Genomic DNA, 22892 nt, shown 5'->3' on the forward strand with positions numbered 1-22892 from the left:
CTTCGAACCTGTGTTGTTATGCGTTGTCTTGCTTCCGAGACAAACGCGTTGCTCCTGAGCTATGGGAGTTGCAGTACATAACTTTCTATGGGCTTTAAACTCCTGGATGGTTTTTCTCACACATTTCACAAAAAGGCACAACAGGATTAGGGATCATAGGTACGTTTGGGCTCTTAAATGGATTTTCTCCTGGACTTTACATAAATGTACATCAAGAACAAACAGTGTTATGTATGAGTTATGGGTGTTTGGGTGGAAAGTGGGGGCCTGACTAGAATGATATAGAGAAAAGGTTTATTGACTTTCTCTGTGGGGGGGATCATTATCTGACAATAGTCCATTAAGGTCTTGGTATTCAGGGGGTCCTTCCCATGGAAAAGGGGGGGAACACTGTGACTCCTCCAATGAAGTCATAACCTCTCCTTCCATGCAATCCTCCCGCATGTAACCGCCCCCAGGGTCAGGATCAGGTAGCGGCTGCTGTCCTCTGGCCACATGGGAGGAGGTTCCCACCGGGGAATCTATGAAGAGTCCATTGGATTTATCACGGTACATACTTGCTTAGTTATTTACATATGTTTAGATGATGTATGGGCATCATCGTCTCACCCTTCTGCACCTGCAGCTAGGTCAAACTTCAAACTGAATCACAAAGACAGGCACAGTTTGAGAGGTGTTGTAGTGTCCCCTCACCCCCATTTCTTCTGAAGAACTTCTCGGTACAGCATCAAAAGCAGTCTGAAGATCAATAAACAATACATATAATGTTAAAAAAAGAAAAGTTAAAAACATCTCATGCACTTGACAGTAGGACTGATCCCACATCTTAAATCCTACTTGTTAATGGCTTATGGGAGTTTCCTGCCTCTGCCTATTTATCAACCCTCCCCAACAAAAGTTTAGCATAAATCTTGCAAACTACATCCTGGAGTGAGATTGGATCAAAGGTGTTTAGTTCCTCTCTGCCACCTTTTTGGAAATTGGAACAAATTCCGCTGTTGTCCGAGACAATTGCCGAAGCTGCGGTAGCTGTAAACAAACGCTGGAGAAAAGGGGTCCATATATTTCTGATTTTATAAGTTCAGATGTCAATGTACGAGGACCTGGTTTGCTTCTACTAATGTGAAAGATAGCGCTTCAACTTATTAGAATGGTAAAAGCGCCTCTGGTCACATAGAGCGGCACAGCTAGACTCCTGGTATACCCCTCGGAAATGCTGCAGCCATTTATTCTCTGGAATATTGCACTGCAAAGTGTTGCTGCCATCAGTGGAGCCCAAAGCTGCAAGTTTCCAGAATCGGGCGGAATCTTTTTCCTTGATAGCTTCAAACAAAGATTCCCACTTCCCTTGTGCATACATCTTTTTGTTGACCCTCACTAAATTCTTGTAGGATTGTCTGGCCTCACTTAAAGAATGTATATCACAGTTACCCAATTCTTTAGTTACTTTTAGTAGGTGGGATTTAGCCATTTTGAAATCGTTATCAAACCATAGGTTTGTCTTTGTAACTTTTTTTTAGTTGTTTTCCATTTCTTGTTGTCAGACGGGCCGCTATACTTGCAAGATTTTCAGAGTCTGACACCATTTTGTTGTCTGTTATGGGAAGACTACTAAGTGCCCTTTCTAGTAAAGGGAGTATGGCTCCATATATGCTGCTTATATTTTCCAGCTTGTCATTGGATTCCCATTTCATAGTTTGTTTTGACTTTTCCAAAACTATGATCTGGGCGTTATCCCCCTTATTCCTCAAATGGGCTGCAGCTTCTTGGAGCATGGTTAGGGTCAGGTGCAGTGGTCGGTGGTCAATTTAATACTGGGTAATAACTGAGTTCCTTATTTAGGGACCATAATGCCTGGTTGAGCCAGACATACACTATGTGACTGCTACCAATCTGGCTGATAAATATTTCAGCGGCTAGTTTATCCCAAGCTATTCTGCATTGCAAGCTCTTAATCCCAATGCTAGCTAAACAGGGACAATTGTCAAGGTGTGCTTATGCTGTCTCTTTGGGCAAGTGCCTGATAGGTCAGGAATATCCTGTGCCCGGTCCGCTTCATCAGTAATACTAAGCATTTGAGGGAGATTGATTCCATTATACACATTCGGTTTCAAGTATGTCGACCCATTTCCCATTTGTACTTGCAATTCCTGAACATCAGTAGAATCTATAAAAAGGGTGAGTAACTTGGCATTGATTTTAGCATCCACCCATGTAACCAGTTCCCCACTGGGTCACCCCTACTTCCCTTTTGTAGCTCTGACATGCATGCTCCCGAATGTTCAGTCACTCAAGGTCCAGGTTTCTTGCTTACAAACAATATGATATTGCCTAATAAAATGACACCACCCATTGTCTAAAAGATTTTTCACCAATCGCGCAATTTTCCAGGATATAATAGCAAGATCAAATGGCCCAACGTCTAAGGGTGAAGCCAACACAGGAGAGGCCAAGCTACAGCTGGAACAAGCTAGCCATCAATCTCATTATGACCCTGCCGGCAGAGTCCAAGTTTGGCGGTGGGGGTGACTGATTTACCTCCAGCCGAGGGTTGGAGGTAAATCAGTCACCCCCACTGTCAAAAAACATATGGTATTACTGGCACCAGTAGTACCGGTAATGCCGGCATTCCCCTTAAAGGAGTCCTATGGAACTCCATGGTATGGGGATCTAACACCGTAATACTGGGATATCAGGCACCAGTAACAGTAGGTCCGTTTGCCGGTATCTCACCGGAATTATCGGCAGGTCAACAGCAAACTCTAAATGACCCCCATTGTCCATGTTGATTACACATGGTAGTTGAGGACCCTCCAGTGCTTCCGTATCGGCCCTGCCACAGACAGTATGATTGGGACTAGGGTCAATTTCAGGGTGGATAGCTAGGCTAATATCATCTACGAGCCAATTGGAAGGAGTACGAGGAGCTGGTCTGAGTTCAATGTTAGTTCCTGGGGACGGAAGACAGCTATATGCAATTGTGTATAACCCTTCTGGCAAAAAACATTTTTTTCAATTGAATTCAGATCTGGCCTTTGTCTGTTTGACGCAGTGGAGGGAATCAAGTGCATTGCACTATGGCTGGCATCGATGTCGGTACACATTTTTGGTAAGCATCAATCAAACTTTGAGGATCAACCAAAAACAATGGGTTAATGGGATTTGAACACTGACCTTTTGTATGATTAGACAAATCTAAGAGAAGACATTCCTCCTTTAATAAAATAATCATGTTTTTCAACACCTCAAAAGTCTTGGTTAGGCTTAGGCATTTGAAACACACCCTTGCCAATGACACATTATCAGGCAATGAGTTCATAACATGATGGCTGCAAAGACTGTCAGTGACTGCTGTCGATAAGTGACCAGCGATATTGGGGAGTGATCCCGAATCTGAACCTTAATTTTCTCCATCTGAGTCATGTGGAACCCACAATAGTTAAAATCTTTTCTGGATAGGGATTATGGCAACAAAATAAACATCGTCATTATTTCCATCTTTTTTATTTAGCACTGCATCCTCGCCAAGTGGCTGAACTGGGAGGCTGGATGGCTCAGCAGGAATGCTATATTTACTGCCACCCTCTTGGGTGTGGCACCTAGGGGCTTCATAGCATTAACCATAGCAGCTAAAATGACCAGCGATGTCACACCCTTCGAGTGACCGGAGACCTTTGGGCAGGATGTTCACAGTGTAGAATTGCCCAAGCTATGCTTTCTTTGGATAAGCATTGATGCCGTCTCCACTGCCTGTTTCGCGCCAAACCCTTCCAATGTTTTTATAGTCACACGCCTTGCTCTCATCCACGCAATTAAAAGAAGAATTTCTAGCAATCAATGTGACAGTTCTGGGTTGTTTGGGTTGGTCGAATGAATGTAAAGAAGACTATTTCATTAATTAAAAGGTTTATCTCGTCTATGGGTTTAACAACAGTTGCAACTCTCTTGGCAGCCTTGGAAGGTAATGGTACCTTGTTTGCCTTTGTCATAATTAGTCGCAGTTAATGCAATGAGCAAGGAAGGCACTAGTCAATCAGAGACAATAATAAGGCGACAAAGAAATAAGGACAACTCCAACGTACCTGCAAAGCAACGAAGGATCAGTAAAATTAAAGGCAAGCATTCTTTTACAAGCTACCTGGGCTTCCTTGTTTTATGTAATCGCATAATGCGACTCAGTATCTTTATGCTGCTGATAAAAGAGAAGCCTGTTTGGCAGAGCAAACTTTCTGAGAAAGAAAACCACTATCATTTCGGATATCAAAAATAAAAAAGCTCAGGATTCCACACCCTCGCTGATGGCTTTCTGCCACATTTTGTCACTACACTCATTAAAGGAACGGTTTAAGCAATACTGCCCATGGCTGCAGGCAAAATGGCTCCTTTTGAACTCAGAAGCCCAACCTTGCAAAGCAAGGAGGGCTACCTGGATAAGGAGGGTAGTGGGCTCATAACATGCCTGCAGCCGCAGGTAATGTTGCTATTAGCACCCGGCTGCCAGGTCGGGTACGATTGGACTGGCGAGAAAGGAAAAGAAGAACCTGCTTTGGCATGGCCGCTGAGCAACAGATGCATGGTGGCCTGAGGCTGGATGTCCGCCCTCTGTATTAGTGATGCTTGTAGTCTGGCAGAGAGACTTGGTGAGACACATTTAGGAAGGGGAGCTAGAGGAAGCAGGGGCGCCAACGGATTAGTCCAGGCCTGATGATGATGGGTTAGTGGAGCATGCTTGAGACGGCAGGAGACTGACAGCCAGAGGTAGAAGGGGAGTGGTGTCAGTGGGTGGCGATTGTGGAACCACCAGAATGGCGCATGGAATCCTGAGAGCTGTTAGGAGCCTTGGCTAGAGTGCTCAGTACAAAACACAACAGCAGATGGGAAAAATGTAATTACTTCCTACTAAAGTGACTAGTGCTGTGTAATTTCACACTGGACATACCTCATTCAAAAAGCACTACTCGACTTTCACACCATTCATACCATTCTGAACGTACCAAATTCATTAAAAAAACATACATATAAAAACAGATATATGCCCAACATGTTTCTTTCCTTAAAGTGTTGGTGTCTAACATTATAGGAAATTTTTCAGGGGCTTGTGATTTTGTACAACACAATTATTTAACCTTCTACAGCAGCCTAAACATCAATTATAGTTCATGCTCTGATTAAATTTGTATCCCAAGTCCTCAATCCTTGAGCATGTCTGTTCCTTGTGCAACTTTGCAAGTCTTCCCCATTCTTGCATTGATTTCCAAATTCGAGTGCTGGGTTGAGCTTAATCCATCCACTCGTAGGTCTTTAAGCCAGAGACTTCTCCTTGTTGTTTTTGCGGTCTGGGAAACTCGGCACCAGGCGGAACTTGACTAAACAAAGGATGCAAACGAACATCGAAGATACAGGGTATGAAGGTTGGCATAGCAGTACTAATGGACCACTACAGGGCCTGTGGTTCCAAGGCATACATGCAACTACCACCAAATTGGGGAGTGATATGTTCTGTAGCGCAGTTGAATACACCTGCATTGGTGGTACCTCAGAAGGACATAAAGGTAGATGGATTCCCCAAGATGGATGCACACCAGAGGAAGAGAAGATCTGTGGAGTTGACCAGAATGAAGAAAGGAAATGATATCTCAACCATGAAGGAAGAAGCAGTCGATGCGGTACCACAAGAGCATAGACTGTTCGGCAGGACTAAGATGTTTTTTTTGCCTCTGTTGTTCCAGGGGTCCAGGCCATTGCGAATGACAAATAATAATAACAATAATAATAATAATAATAATACTTTTAATAATAATTAATAATAATAATAATAATAATGTTAGCATTTATATAGCGCTACGAACCCTCAGGTATCTGAGCACTGATTATTATTACCCACGGTGTGTGGTGCTCATTTATCGACCTCGGAAGGATGAAAGGCTGAGTTTAGCCTTGCCGATATTTGAACGGCTGAGTTTAGCCTTGCCGGGATTCGAACCTGCATCAGCAGGCTCTGCACAGATGTCAAAGCAAGCGTTCTACACGCTGTGCTATCTGACCGGCTCAAATGGCTTCAGATTACCAGATGGGAGCTGTTTCAGACAAACAATTCGACTGAAAAAGGGTTCAATACTATAAAAGAATACCTTGGAGCCATCAGACTCATGACCCTTCAGAACAGATACGTTTTGGATCTTCTCATGGCTTTGGAGGGTGGCGTGTGCACGAAGTTCAGGCTGTCCTTTTGCACATTCGCCCACGATAAAGAGAATGAGACCCTTGAAGAGGCCATAATGCAGCTGTCAGACCTGCATACCAAGATGGAGGAAATCATGAGCTCAGCAGGGGCAGAGGATGTCTGGCTGGCATATATATTTTCCTGGATTCCATCATGGATGGCCAACAGACTGAATGTGCTAACAGCAGCCCTAGTAGTAATACTATTTTCATTCTGTATCATCAGATTAGCTATAGCACAGTGCAAGAAGACTACTAAAAAAGACGATAGGGATGACAATATTGTTAGATGTAGAGATAATAAAGATGAACAAACACAAACTCTTGAAGTGCTGCAGTTACACTTGAAACAGGATTCCCCTTTTCCTCCAGGCACAACATTATTTTATCCTACAGATCCCTGCAACTACGTGGGAATATGGGTATGGCTCAAACCAGATGCAGAGTGCTGCTAAATGACCTGCAGTATAGACAAACATGTGAAGTGCTATGGCAGCCTGAGAGGGAGTGACGAATGCTTGGACATCAATAGAGAGGACCTTCGCGGAAGTGTGGTTGATATTTCTACCAGAGAGGGAATTGAAGAGGGACAGATTAATGTGGCCCTCATTTCTCCGGTCCCTCCCTCATGCTGATGATACAGAAATGACAGGTGTACATCGTTCCTGGCCCCCCCTTTCCATCACAACTGTACTGCAGATCTCATAATAAACAGTGTTTTTGCGGTAGCAAGGCTGAGCAGCCAGGCTTATCTCAGAGTGATGTGAGCAGTACAAGGTTTTACACAAAGCACTTGTAATCACAGTGGTTCAAACAAACACTTACTCAAGGTTTCTTGGTAAACCAATATTAATTTATTTACATATTTAGTTAGAAAACATTCCACTAGTAATAAGCAGCTCAATGTCACACTAGAATACACTCCAGTACCAAACCAAAAAGTTTCTGAACAAGTTAGGCTCCCCTGAAGTGGGAGCAAAAAGGCACTTTAGTAACTTTCAAAAAGGGGTAAAAAGACAAACGGTATCTGAATTAAACACAAATACTTTCTCAGGCAGGGCAAATAGTTTCAGTCACTATAGGAGGCAATTCAATTCACTAGGCCTGGGCCAAAGTCAATGGATCAGTGTCTTGGATAGGATAGCACAGTTCTGGTAGTAAACGGTTAAGTCTTTGCCAATGTTCTTAGAAGTAGTTTGCACGAAAAAGAGTTATATGTCGGATTAGGAGCGAACAGGACTCCAAAGTTGGGAAAGTTTCACAAACGTTCACCGTGGCAGAGAGGATTTCTCAATCGCGTTTGCACAGTACCTTTGTATGAAGAAAAAGCTGTAGCTGAGGCAAATGTTCCTGCCAGTTCCTGCAGATCTCGCTGTTCCTGGGCCTCAGTCATTGGGACAAGAGGGAGGACATTGGGAGTTCCTGCACTGCATGGGGAAGGATCCACAAGCTTGGCAAAACGTTGGTTTAAGGTGTGAGTGCCTTAAAATCCACAAACTGGTATCCTTCTCACTGGCTATCCGGTATACAACAGCACTCTGAAGAAAATTTGACCAGTATGGAGATGGTTTCCAGGTGGCTTGGGAGTTGGTTGTTCCCACCAGCTCAAGGGAAGTCGTCCTTGAAGGGGCTTCTCTGTCGAGGGAGTTTCAGGCTATTCAGACCTGCAGCAGGGCTTCACTGGGCAAACCAACGATCCAGGAGTTGCAGCAGTCGTCTTCCTTCAGCTTGTCTTCGGTTCTTTCGTTCCAGTGGTCGACTCTGCCTTCCAAGTCCCTGAGACCTCCTTTTAAACAGTTTTCTCCCATTCATTCTAGCCTATTTGTCACTCACCCAGCAGGGTGGCTGTCCTTGCCGGACAGTCAGCCAGCCAATCACACCAGAGTGCATTCAGGTCTCCTAGGAGACTAAGCACAGGGAGTTTCGGGCACCTCCCTCACATCCTGTCCACCCCAGACACTCAGGCACCAGAGAGGGGGCTTCAGTACTGAAGCCCGCCAAAGGCAAACAAACAAAGGGACCAAACCTGGTTTGGCACGCAGAGACAAATACTAGAAGGACCTTTCCAAAATGAAATGGCAAAAAAAGTTGATCGGAACCTGTTTTTACAGAGGCGGCTCAGACGCCATCTTGAAAAACATGGCTCCGGTGGATTTCAGCTACCGGAGCGTTTAAATGGGTCAGGGTCGGGAAAATCATGTTAATACCATTGCACCAGCCATTCTGAGAGGAAAGAGTAGCTTTTAGGCGCTACATGAGTTTTCTAGGCATCGGGAATACTATGTATTCCCTCCAGCAGCAAAGTCAATTTAAGTTTACATTCACTGGGAGACAGTAGTCAGTCCCAGAGAAGGTATTTAAACCTTGGGAAGTCTGAAAGACATCACTGTGCCACTGCACTGAGGGTGCTGAGTGACACACAAGAAAAAGAGGATGCCTATGGAGTTATCTAAAACTCCATATCCAAAGAACACAAAAGTAAAACGCACATCAAAATACATGAAAGAGTGGGAAAAAAGGCTCACACTCTTTCCAGGTAAAAATTAAAGTCCTAGAAATCCAGCAAAGTTGCTGGGGGTCTCAAAATGTGAGGGAAATTAGCACATTTATGAGAATTCTCCCTAACAATAAACAGTTGATTTTGTCAAGTTTTTGTAACTTTTCTTGGGCGTGGGGATTTCCCCTGAATTGGACCTCTTGCTATTATGTTAAGGGCTTTTCCCCGCCCCCGACTTCACCACCAAACTGAATTATCGTTATCGCCTGTGGTAATGGTAATTCACTGCCTGATAATGGGTTTCAGTTACTCCCCATTCTGAAGTCCCATTGGACTTCATTGGGGAGGGGTGCTATTACCAGGTGCTGTGATACCACCTGTGCCATTATTGCCACTGTGCATAGATATTATACCTCCACTCACCAGCAAGCCATGTTTCTGTCGATGGGTTTCAAAACCCATAATCGGGCGGAGCCAAAAACCGGTCACTACAGGCCTTATCCATAATCGATTTTCTGCATACTTTCAAGTCTGGTCCACCTTGTGGAATTTGTGAGGGACAGAGAGCCAGAATTCCATAGACATCAGATAGTTAAAGGATTGTCGTTGATTTGAAACTTCCCAACACTGAACATCTGGTGTTTGATGACTCAATGTGTATAATGGTAAACCTTTGTAAGTGTGGACTTTGAACAGTATGCTGGAGTTCGGTCCCTCTTTTACTGCTGTATTTATTTTATTGTAGTACTAATTAAACAATTGTGTATCATATTTATGTTAAGCAACTTCTTATCTGGTAATGATATAACATACGGTTTAGAATGCCTCTTTCGTTTGCTAACCACTTTCCCCATGAGGTCTGTTAAGTGACCATAGAGTTATGGGGATTTTGATGGACATTTTGTGTATACAACTTTGTATTTATTTTATATATTGTGCATTTGTAAGGTGCTTATACATCAAGTAAACTGTTGCTTTGGATTAAAGCGCTATATAAACCTAATGAACATAAACATTAACAGTGTTTCAAAACGCTCACATGGCAGTGGGGAGGGAACATGGGAATTAAAGGCAGTTATAACAATGAAGAAAGTGAGCATTCAGAGCGTGCAAGTGCAGAGAGAGGGGGCAAGAGGGAGTCGGGGGTAAGTGCCATGAAGGGAAGTGCTAGGGTGTAAATTGAAAGCAACTCTTAAGTGCCTGGAAGAGATCACTTGGACAGAAAAACAACAATACGTGCAGGCCTGTGAGATAGCACAAGCCAGTGGGAGCCCAACTGCAAATGCTGGGAGTGGGAAGATGCAGGCAATTGTTGGGTGGGTGTGGGGCAAGGGCCTAAAAGGACACTTAAGGGCCTTGGTCACCAATCTCAGTAAAAGAAAAAAGGTTTACAAAAACAGCCGGTATTCGGAAAAACTGCCTGTTTTACTGATGGTGCCACACTTGAATTGCAGCGTTCAGTAAGAGTAAAATTAACACAACAGAGGGTTTCCCCCTAGCAGTCAATAAGCGTGTTTGGAGAGCAGTGATATCGTACATGATATGATAAAGATATCAGCAAAGGACCCTCAAAACACCAGGGCGCAGGCGCAGAGCATGTCTGGATTTCTAAGCACCGTGTATTTCTCCAGTGAAAGGAAGAGTAGTCCTGATTTACTGCTGGGAAGAGAACAGCGGGGTCGCAGGCCTCGGTGAACTGCCTTCCTGGAAGGGATGTTTCAGCACTAGCAGGCCACTGCATAGGAAACAGCCTCTTGTCACATAATGCAGCTTTCAAAAAGGGCACTTGTATCCTGCCAAGAGGAGCGTTGCGACAATAAATAAACGCGCCTCGAGTGGACTTCCCCTTATTGGAGAACAAAGCATGTCATGTTTTGTTTTCAAGTAATACTGAAAGTTCCATTGAATTGCAAACATTAGCAGATATGTTCCCCCGTTTGTAACCGTGTGCTGGGGTTTTGAAAGCTTGCGCGCAAATATACCCTCACATAATGGGCCTGAGTAAGTGGAACATTTGCTTGAGGCATGTCAAAAAGCTCTGGCCAATGGAAAGGAAGACCCGACGAGCATTTTCTGCATCTTTCTGACTCTTAAAAGTACTTTGTCGCATGATGTTAAATGTTCGTTTGATTGTAATCATAGCTATGTGGCTCACTTGGTGACATAACACATTTTAGGCCAATCAATGATGGACTGCACACAGTGCTTTTTCTGTGTCCCTGGGATGAACTGTTTGACCTACACCGCCTTAAGTGTGAATTCACACCACCCAAAGTTAATAAGGGATAGTGTCTGAAATGTGAGACAATATAGTGGGATTTCTGAAGACGCTAGCCATGGGCCTTGTACGCCACTCAGTTGGCCAGTAGCCCTGTCAGAGAGTGGAGTCCATGTGATCTTCCTTCTTCAGCGTCGTCTGGCAAGTTCTCTCGAGCAGGGCCAAGCATCATAAAAAGACCACTTTAAACATTAGAAGTACATTTCATGTTAGTTTCACACTTCAAATGACAAAGACATTTTACTGTCCATAAATCATTAAACTTAGCTCATTAATCGCCACATGAAAATGATGTGTAAAGGCCTGAAAGGCTGCACTGCCCTCAATGACAGCCAGCAGAACATTCAACATGTTCTTCCACCCCTTCCAAGTGTGTTGCAAGCACATCACCAGATACCTGTGCAGCAAAGCCACCTGCCACCTTCCCCACAGACCCCTGTGGTTCTGCTCCTCCTACTTGTACATTGCTCCCAACCATGCAGGCATCGCAGAATAATGCATTACTCTGCATGCATGCTGACAGAACATGTAATGGCTTCCCGCTGCAGATCCTTTTCAGCCTTCCACACCTTCCTCTACACCAGTGCAAGAGATGACACGCCTGTCACAATGACTGCTGGCACTGCCGAGTTATTTGCACAGGATTTCACATGAAAGAAGACATCATTACATCCTAAGAGGACTGTGTATTAGTGCTCTCTACATATGTAGAAGGTATGGTATCTTCAACGGATACAAGACATCAACCAGGCCAGATGCACCAGTCTTGTAGGATGTAAGAATAAGTGCCAGGGCCCAAATGTTTTCTAGCACCCCTGTGACACATTGGGGCAGACAGCTCCCAAGCTCACCTTTGAGACTGCACATGGCTGCTCCATACAGTGTCAACATATTTGGGGTTAAATCTGCAACTCCCACAGTTTCGTTGAGGGTCATGGATGCACCGTGTGATCTACAGATACCAACTGGCATATCATATTAGTTCTGTCTTAAAATAAAATAAAGGTGTAATTGTTTCTTAACATTGTTAACATTTTACTCTGATCTTATTCGTGGAAAGTGGAACATGTTAGCCATCTATCCGCAGAAAATAGGAGCAACATTGCTTTGCTCCTAGGGTAAATTGATAAACAAATGCAGACAAAAACATTATTGAACTGATGAAGTTGTTTGTCAAACACTGCAGTAAGATATTTTTCATGTAGGTTGGCACTCATGAAAGGCGATACTGGCCTTTTCGCTGACATTTCCCCTATCTTAAGTCTGCAGGCAGGCGACTGTCCTGTTGTTGGCCCACACTGTTGGTTATTATAGTAGATCATTTTCAACAGTATCATGTAGACATGGCCAGCACAGCAATGTCACCTTCCAAATAATTGTTATTCATAACATTGGATAATGCCCTGCCATCCTGGATCATCAGATTCGTGAATAACAATGACCTTGACCAGAGCACACCGTTGTTCATTGTTCTATTACAATGACTGACTGACAGTTCAAATAATAGAGGTGCCAACACACCACAACATACTCTAGTTGGGATCAGAAATAAGTGCCAGGGCTGGGACCCAGTGGTCTGTTGGAGCAGATGGCTCAGGTTTGGAGAAGGATGGAGAGTGTTGGAAGAAGCAGGGGGTGGAGAGTAGGGTGACAGCTGTTGAGAGCAACACGAGAAAGCCAAGAAGGTTAAGGAGGAGCTGGCAAAATGACAAGATGAGTGTGTAAAGTAAGAGATGAGAGTTAAAAAGGAGGTGGTAACATCAGTTGGTGAGAGTCACATGGATTAAGTGGTAATTATAGAGGAGAAAATAAAGTCAGAGGCTCTGAGTTGAAAGGAGCAGGTGGTAGATAAACAGGAGTGTGAGAGAGAGCAGTGAGAGATAGTAAGAGAGGAGGTGAATAGATCATGACAAGGACAGTTCCAAGAGGAGGGGATACATTGGGATTGGAGAGTGGCAGACAAGAGGAGGTAATGAAATCCTAGGGTGCGGACGAGATAGTGAAGTCAAAGGTGAAGAAAGAAGCACCAGCATCAGAAAATGGAAGTGATACAGATGAGTAACATTGGGGGAGGGACCGATACATCGGGCGTGGTAGACAGGACACCATTAGGAGCTGTTTACAAGTGGCAGCATAGCATATATTCAGCCCTATCAGTTTCTTGGCATGTGTTAATGTGCTCCAATGCAGCCAAAACTCTTCACCGTCCTACGGTTTTTTCTCCTTACTTCCCTATTCCGTCCAACAGTGTCTGGTCTACTGTGCCTATTCCTAACAACTGCTATCCTATATCTCACTGTTAACTTACCCTCTCCTACCATCCTTCAATGCTCAATCGCTCTTGTTTCCCCATCATCCTGCAGGATTCAATCTCTGTGGCATTCCCACCATCCTGCAGTGCTCCAACTCTCTTTTATGCCTATCATTCTGCTGTGCTCAAGCCCTCCCGCAGATCTAACTGTCTCCCACTCCTTAGATCTCACCATCTTCAGTAAACCATCCATTCTCTGAAATTACATCTACCACAGACATACACACACACAGATTTGCACTTGTCCTGCTCCACGTTAAACATGGATCTGGAGACAGTCGAGTGGGGATCTGGGTTAATAGTGAACTTCTCTGGGGCAGAAGCAGAGGAGTGATCAGGGGCTAAACATTTTGCATCACCCAATCTTCTTGAAACATAAAGCTTGATCTGGAAACCTTTTCCAGTGAATTAGCACCATGGCCGGGGGAGTCAGCCAATCAGGTGGCTAGGAACGTGGGCTTGAACCGCAGTGAAAGCCTGCATTCTATGCCGCTAGACGCACCTGCCGCCACAACGTCCACCCCCCTCGTCCCCTTATTATTATTATTTTTTTATCCTCCCCTCTCCACTTACCTTATTTTGGCTGCGGCAGTACTCGCTGCCGCAGCCGCACCTTCTGCTCAGCTCCCGATGGCCGTTATCGAAAGGGGCAGCAGCTCCGTACAGAGCCCATCCTTCCTGCTCTATGGCGACCATTTTGGAACAGTCTTTTCGTTCTGTGAACGGGATGCCACAAGACACCCCCTTTCATGGAATGACAGTACTGTAAATTAGCCTCGTCCCAACCCATGGGACGAGTACTAATGGCCTTATGTACCCGTTACACGGACATCACCGGGGAGGTAGGTAATGGCCCGGGACCCACGTTAACTGCTCTTGCTTCACTCAGGCCATTAACTCGGGGCCCGGGCCGTTACCCCCCGGTGATGCCCGTAGAACCGGTACATAATGCCACATTCCAACAAGTTCTACACGGGAAAGCAAGTACACAGCACAAGCATTATCCAGAGAGTTGGGCAAGGCAAAACCGCAGGGAAGCCCAGCCAGACACCCAGGGATCCCTCTCCAGCACCCCCTGTCACACCCGCTAACATGCTTGCTCACAAATTTTACAATTCAGTGAGTTTTGGTGTATGGGACTCTGTAAAGCCATCATCTAGTTCAGACCAAGAAGCATGCAATGCCTGTGAGGAGTGAGGTAATCCCTTTCTGCCTGTATCAAGTGGGACACCTACATCTGAGGTTGGGGAGGCCTAGATATGGACAACTTATGGATGAGATATTAGGCAAGGGGAAGTATCCGAGGAAGAAGGACCCCAACCCATCAGAGGAGAGAACCATCCTGATCTTGGTTTTGCTTGTGATGACCCCATTCGTTATTTGAGTTTCCCAGTGGTGTTACCAATCACTTAATAAAGACACTGTAGTCTGACCTTAAACCTTGGCATCCCCATTGAACTCAGGTGGAAATCTATAATGTTTAGCAGGTATGACCGCCAGACCATGGGGAGAATGTGGCATTGAGTTACAAGTCATAAACACCTCTGCTAGTATAAGGCGCCCACTTACCCTTTATGTGTGAACCTCTAGTAATAGTTTGGAAGCAGTGACCCATACAGGGACATATGATGTTTGTAATACAAGACCAGCCCTTCTTAAAATTAATGATGAGAGATTACAACAGCGGACTAGCTCTGAGAAGGAAGAAAATACGTTTGAACAACCAGTTGGCTGTTAGCCAAAATCTGCAAGTGGGAAATCTGCATAGGAGCCAGTGATTTCCAGAACTTTATTTAAATGAAGCCAATCAGTATTGATGGCGCTTCCAAAAGCAGCAACTCGTGGGTCTGATTTGGGGGAGCTCATGGAAAGGCAGTTCAGTGAATGAGCAGGAAAGCAAGGGAGACAAGAAGGTGAACTTCGGCAGAGCAGCCTGATAGGCAGATGCCAAACAAGCAATACCACGATGGCAGCCCCTACATTAAAAGCTCAGAGTTTGGACCACATTTCTAAATTCACAAAGGTGACAATAAGCGATGGGTTTCATAGCCTGGCAGCGAGTCAGCCAATCATGAGGCTCGCATGAAACAAAACTCGGGCTGAGTGTAATTTTGCAATTACTATGTCAGTGTGTAGACACATTGGACTGTGTAAAGGCCAGTGGGTTTATGAGATATGAGAGAGTTGTGTGTCAGAGGTGTAGGGAGCTGGAGAGTGCATGGAAGTGTAGGTAGGATGGCAGCAGCAGAAAGGAGGTGGAGAAAAAAGAGTTGGAGCTGGTGTTAAACAGACCAGGAATTTTCATCTGGGTGGGCCAGGTCTGTGATCAGGGGGGCACAGCTTCCATTGAGCGTGGGTCTAGGAGTACCCTAAAAAAAGTGTTGCTGTTTAGCCAGATTGCTCAGATCTGTGATCCATCTAAAAATGTCTTCCCAGGTTCTGAAAAAATCCATTTGCACCCTTCAATTGGTTTAGTCTGCTTTAAAAGGTGCAAAAGCATGAATTCAAACCCAGGTTGTTAGGGCCAGTGGTGACACATTTACCTGCAGAACTACTTGAATGTCTGTTAAAGATGCTTGTTAAGATTTCACTCTGTGGCATTTTTAAGGCAAAGGAATTTTTCGGCATGACTGACAGATGGCCCTGGGTAGGTGAGAAATGGGGGTGGAGTTTATGGCAGGAGTAGTCAATGGTTGTCATGAGTGCACCAATATTACATGTTTTTTAAGTTGTCTCTAAGTTGTCTTAGAAGTTTTACTACTATTGGAATTCACTGTTTAGGCACAGGACACTGGCTGGAAAAGGCCTGGTCAATTCGCCAGGTTTTGCAGAAAAAGTGATTTGCCCAGGATCTCTTAATGTGTCCAAGTGGGAAATCTACCATGTTTCCATCCATTCATCGCGTCCAAAGTCTTCTGCTCTCTCCATCCATCTGCTCCTTTGTTTAATTCCATTAGCTCCCTCACTGTGCCCCAATCATTTCCAATCACTCAACAATCACTTGAAAAGCTTATTAAAACCTTACATAATTTTAAGAAAAAGGTGCCACAGCAATGATCGCTGCCAGTCACCTTTTTCCATCTCTAATCACTTCCTGTTGTAAATAATCTATTGAAGACATGAGAAAAAAATAAGGGGCCTCATTACGAGGATGGCGATAACGCGCCGTTAACACCGGTGGGTTGCCACCGTCCTCGTAACACCGAATTCACCACCTGATATCCCAGTGCCGCTGGGTCTGTCCTGGCGACACCGTGATATCATACGGCGGATTCGGGAAGTCCCCATTTCCGGGAAGTCCCATAGGACTCCATGGGAATGGGTTTACGGAAGCACCGGCACCATTGTTAACGGTGCCAGTGCTTCCATGACAACCCTGCCATCTGGGCCATCGCGCCCGGCAGGTCAGACCTGCCTGGCGGAATGGCTTCAGAAGGTAGATTTGTAGTGTGGCGGTCCGGAAAGGGTGCTGGTACGGTGCGACCGGCACCCTTATTTCCAGACCGCCAAACTTAGAATGAGGCCTGGGGTCTCACTGGGAGGGCCTGTGAAGCCCTGCCTGAGTTTGATGGGAGAAAGACAGAGCTTTGAGTTACAATACACATGATGTATTGTGTTTGCATACAAACACTGTTAATAGTTACTCAAACAGTACAAAGATATATTCTATTTATGTTAGAACCCCACTGGTTAGTGAGAAGATCTGAAGTTGGTCCATACTTGCCATCCTAGCTTTGACACGTTCAGGTAGGTCCTTGTTGGACTAATACAGTGATGTGCAGCTTTATTCCTTATGCGTAGCAAGCAAGACACTCACATCTGTGCATATTCACTTCCACTTAAGGAAACAAACTGAAATCAACAAGCATTAGCAAAGCCAACAGCTTTGGATTTTCAATACACATGGGACCGGCCTTTGCCAGGCACTGCCATAAGGGTACCAAATGGTCATAAGATGGGAACATCTGGAAAATGGTCTGAGCATCTAGGCATATGATGTCATTGTCAGGCAAATGACTCTCTGAGACCTATACACAAGTCAAAACTGTTGGCTTTGCGGTTGCTTGTTTTAGACAGGACTCCAGTGCATCTAACAGATGCAGGGACACACATGTTGCTTATAAATCAACTTGATGAAGACACACATTCTTAAGAGATTTTTATTTCAAAGGAAGCTCATGCACAGAGGCAATTAAGTAATTAAGCACTCAAAAGTATGTTTAGATATAACACTAGTAGACCCTACATAGCACAAAGGACTGCCGAGATACCACCAAACGCATTTACTGTTACCGCCACTTGGTGCGGCAGAATTACTGTTAGATTACAGGTGGCAGTATGGCGGTGCAAGTCTGCATTTATGGAGTCCGTAGGACTCAATGGAGATTTTGGCGGAATTACCAGACATGGTAATTCCGACGGCGGTAATTCCACCAAAATGGCTACATTTTGGTGGTAACTCAGCAGCATAACATTCAGCATTTTGCTGGAGATTTTTCTTCCACCTCACCGCTAAACAGAGTTACCACTGTATTACTATTGATTTTTGCCACACCGGAATTTAAAGTTTGGTGTTACTTTGTGACAGAGCTAGCTCAAAGAGACCCAAGTGGGTACATTTCAGCAGGAAGGTGTGGGTAGTTAGTGGGAATGCTATACAGATTAACATGTCAATGGGTGGGTAAATGACTGAATATGCCCATAGGATGTGTGACTCTCCTAACAACCTATCTCCATCCTATCTGTGGTCCATTGCAATTGTTTTGTCTTAAACCTAATAGCCTAATTACAAGACTTGCATAAAATCACTTTTAGATTTTACCACACTCTCCGCTCCAGAATTAATTATTCTTACTATCAACTTTATTTTTGTACTTATAGTCAAATATTTAATGCTGCAGAATATATACTTTGAATGTAATTTGTAAGGGCCCTCAGTCTGATGGTTGTAAGTCTTTGAATCAGTCATACCAATTGGCATTGCTTTGGTCAGCCTTCCATAATACTGTTTCCAAATCAGCCTTGGCCCTGTCACTAATGTAACATTCATACTAACGGGGTAATTCATAGATTTCAGTGCAGAGGCAGCGCACAGGAGCAGCGCAGAGAGGGATCGTGTGCCAGCGTGCGTCAGCCGTGTGCGCTAAACAGCATTCTGGCACACAGCGTATTCATGGAATTTCCAAGCCATAATGAGCGCTGCCGCAGAGAACATCCCGCAGTGCCAGTTACGTCCCCAAGAACGCCCCTTGCGCAAGTAAAAGCCATTGAAATCCCCAGTGCACGCGATAGACCCTGTGCAAGTGGGTACGTGTATTTGGGGGTGCGCGTGGAGAATCACACGTGATAGGCCTTGTGCGAGCGTGGTACGTGTATTCTGAGGGGTGCGCGGGGAGAATCACACGCGATAGGCCCTGTGCGAGCAGGGTACGTGTATTTCAGGGTGGTGGTGGAGAATCACACGCGATAGGCCTTGTGCGAGCGGGGTACGTGTATTCTGAGGGGTGCGCGGGGAGAATCACGTGCGATAGGCCTTGTGCGAGCAGGGTACATGTATTCTGAGGGGTGCGCAGGGAGAATCACACGCGATAGGCCCTGTGCGAGCGGGGTACGTGTATTTCGGTGGTGCGCGTGGAGAATCACACGCAATAGGCCCTGTGCGAGCAGGATATGTGTATTTCGGGGTGCGCGGGGAGAATCACACGCGATTTAGCTGGGTGAGCATGGTACGTGTATTCTGAGGGGTGCGCGGGAAGTTCCACACGTGAATTGGCAGTGTGGGTCCTCCCAGGTGTGCCCTGTACCCCCTCCCCAGCCCCTGCTGCCAGCCCACACCACAGGGGACTACCCTGCACCCCTGGTCATGTCCCGTAGGCAGCCCATCCACCCTGGCCATGCCCCCCAGCCAGCCCACATGTCACCATGCACCAGTGAGCACCGAGTCATGTCCCCCTGCATCCCCACCCACCCAGCATTGACAGGCACCTGCCAGCAGGACCCGACTCATGTCCCCCTGCACCTCCACCCCCCCATCATTGACAAGCACCTGCCAGCTGGCCCAGACTCATGTCCCCCTGCACCCCCACACCCCCAGCATTGACAGGCACCTGCCAGCAGGCCCCGACTCATGTCCCCCTGCACCCCCACCCTGCCAGCATTGATGGGCACCTGCCAGCAGGACCCGACTCATGTCCCCTGCACCTCCACCCCCCCAGCATTGACAGGCACCTGCCAGCAGGCCCAGACTCATGTCCCCCTGCACCCCCACCCCCCCAACATTGACAGGCACCTGCCAGCAGGCCCCGACTCATGTCCCCCTGCACCCCCACCCTGCCAGCATTGACGGGCACCTGCCAGCAGGCCCTGACTCATGTCCCCCTGTACCCCCACCCCCAAGCATTGACAGACACCTGCCAGCAGGCCCCGACTCATGTCCCCCTGCACCCCCATACCCCCAGCATTGACAGGCACCTGCCAGCAGGCCCTGACTCATGTCCCCCTGCACCCCCACCCATCCAGCATTGACGGGCACCTGCCAGCAGGCCCCGACTCATGTCCCCACCCAACATGTCATAAAGATGCACATTCGTGGGCCTCATGTCCACCAAAATCCCACTGCACGCCACCACAGTCTTGAGACACTATCAAGTTTTCCATCCACCCCACACTGAAAGGCCTATTTCATGACACAAATCAAAAGTCAACTATGCACATCAACACATGTCCGTCACACACACACACACACACTGGGTGCCAGTGATTGTGTAAACCCACATTGTGACATGCAGTAAACCAATGAGGGAATACCACACATGGAAGTAATAAATCAAAATGTATTGTGCACAAAATGAAGCAAATGGAATCAAAGCATGAACATAATTTCAAACAAGAAACAAAATGCATGTCCAAAAAATAAAAAATAAATGAAGCCACAATCCAAAGTAATCCAAAATAAAGTTAGTACAAACTCTCCGTCCACCAAAGCAAATCCAAAGGAAACCTAAATTTAAAAATCCATTGATCCATGGTGATGTAAAATAATATTTTCTCAGAAATCCACAGTTCAACTATGTACAAAGATTGAAACCAGGGTCCATGAGCCCAACAAATGAAATGAAACCTACAAAAAAACACTACCTAATTAAGAACTATATACAAAAATGTGGGGCATTGTCCAAGCGTCCCAAAAGAAAAAAAAAGAGAAAGGAAACCTAACACTAACTAACTATATACAATGGCAGCAGGCAAGTCTTACGGCTCACTCTGTGATGTTGTGGGCCAGGGCATCATCGAACTCCATGTCAATCTCCTGGAGGCGGGTCTCTGCCCTGGCCCCGAGGTCTAGCAGGGATGTAGTCACAGCCTGTTCCAACTCCCTGCGAGTTGCCTCGAGGCACTCAGCCCGCCTCAACGCCTGGCGCATGGAGAACTCCGCCCTGACCATGGTGAGCCGCGCCTTTTCCGCCTGCCACCACTCGCATCTATCCGCTGGCCCAACCGCAGCCACACGGAAGACACTCCCATTCCAGGGTCCTCCTGCCCTCTGGCCGATGCCTGCCACTCTGATGTTTATGGCCCCCAGCCATCATCGCTCCCACCTAGAGCCTGCTGCTGCTGCTGTCCAGGTGCCCTGTCCGATGATGCCTGCACATCCTCCATCTGCTGGTCTCCAGTTGTTGGGGTGTTCACCCCTGCTGGACCGCCGACTCCCAACTGTGGCAGGGATGGGATCTCCACCAAGCTGGCTGTGTTGGTCAGGCCAGGTCCACAGGTGGCCCTGGTGGAATCTGGGCTGGAGGACGGCAGGGAGAACTACTGGCGCATAGTCTCCACAGAGGAGGAGAGGTCCGCCAGAGTGCGCGAAAAATGTAGGAACCCACCGACCATGGCCCCTCCCAACTGTGCCACATTGCCACGCAGCTCTTCGTGATGGCGTGCGTGGTCCCCCCAGGAAGCACGCACATCATCATGAATGACACGCGTGCGCAATGCGACATCAATCAGGACGTAGCCCATACGGTCATGGGACTCCTCGTCCGCAGGTAGTGGAGAGCCAGATGACGTGGGCCTCCCCCCTACCTGCGGACGGGCCTGGGACGAGGCATCCCTGCTGGTGCATGGTGGTGCAGTCACAGGGTCAGGGACAGCGACATGCACAGGCCCTTCCATGGCGACCTGTGCTGCCTCCTGGCCCTGGACTGCACCACTTGCACCAGTGGTACTACCCCCACTAGGCCCCATGTGCGGCTCAGTAGCGGGCTCCTCCTCCTCTGTGGAGACCACCAACCTGGATGTCTCCCAACCGTCTTCCACCATTGCAAGCCCCTGTGGGGGCTCACCCGGCCCTTCCGCTACAGCCGTAGTGGCAGACGCGGCACCAGTCCCCTCGCTCCCGGATGATGGGCGTCGCCGCCCGGTGGAGGCATCCCTGCCGCTTTGCTCCACAGCGCCGTCTCTGCCCTCTTCTTCACTCGACGCTGCGTAGAGGGAGACATAGAACACAAGCATCAGGGTACTGTACAATAGTCCCCTAGACATGAAGCAATAACACATGAGTGGTACTGTCAAACATCACTTCCATCCTGTCCCTCCACAACACATGGGTCAATGCAGGCAACACACATGCAGAAACAGGCACGACGCATGCAATCAACATCAGCATCCATGTACAAGGACCTCTATTGACATAAATGTTGCCCTAAAACTCACATGCATCATGGCTCATACTAATCCCACGCACACACATCACCGGAGGGTCATGCATCATGGCTCGTACTCCACAGACACAGTGGATACAAGGGTGACTAGACTGTATAAGTGAATCTACACATTGTCACGGACATGTGTCATGCATCCATGGTGTTTCAAAGTCACACACACGCTTCTCAGACACACAGACATGTACACCATACATGTACATGAGGGCAGCACCCATCTCTCACCCCCCATCCATGTCCAAGAACAGGGACAGGCATGCATTCATGTGTGCATTCTGCATGCTGCTCCCCATATTGCATTGGAACACATGCACCACCCATGTGGTTCACCCATTACTGGTCTCACATGCATTACCATGATGTCCCTGCACACACACATCCATACATGGCCTATGTTACACATGCAGGCAAGGAGCTGACTACCAGCACACTGCAACATGCCCTGTTTCACACAGCAATGCATGGCCACTTACCGCTCGACTCCAGACGGGTCTTCCTCCGAAAGATCTGGGCGTGGAGCGCTGGGCTTATGCGTTCCAGAACCCTCATCTGGATGTTGGTCAGGCTGACCCGGCACCCCTCTGCATCCTTTGTCTTCATGAGGCGCCGGGCCTTGTTGGGGGTCCTGGACCTGATGTCCTCCCAGTGCTTCCAGACGTACCTGATGTCACGGGTTGCCACCCCCTCCGTGTTGATGGCAACCACTACGTCCTCCCAGATCCTCTCCCGTCCTTCCTTGTCGGCGCACAATGGTGTGAAGAGGGCATCATAATGCCCCAGAACTTGCTCCACCAGGGCACCAACTTCCTTCTCACTGAAGCTGGTGGCCCTCTGCCTCTCTGGCTGGGGGTCGCCAGTGGTCTCGGA

Source organism: Ambystoma mexicanum, chromosome 2q (assembly GCF_040938575.1).
Source record: "Ambystoma mexicanum isolate Mex_15411 chromosome 2q, UKY_AmexF1_1, whole genome shotgun sequence".
Classification (NCBI taxonomy): domain Eukaryota; kingdom Metazoa; phylum Chordata; class Amphibia; order Caudata; family Ambystomatidae; genus Ambystoma; species Ambystoma mexicanum.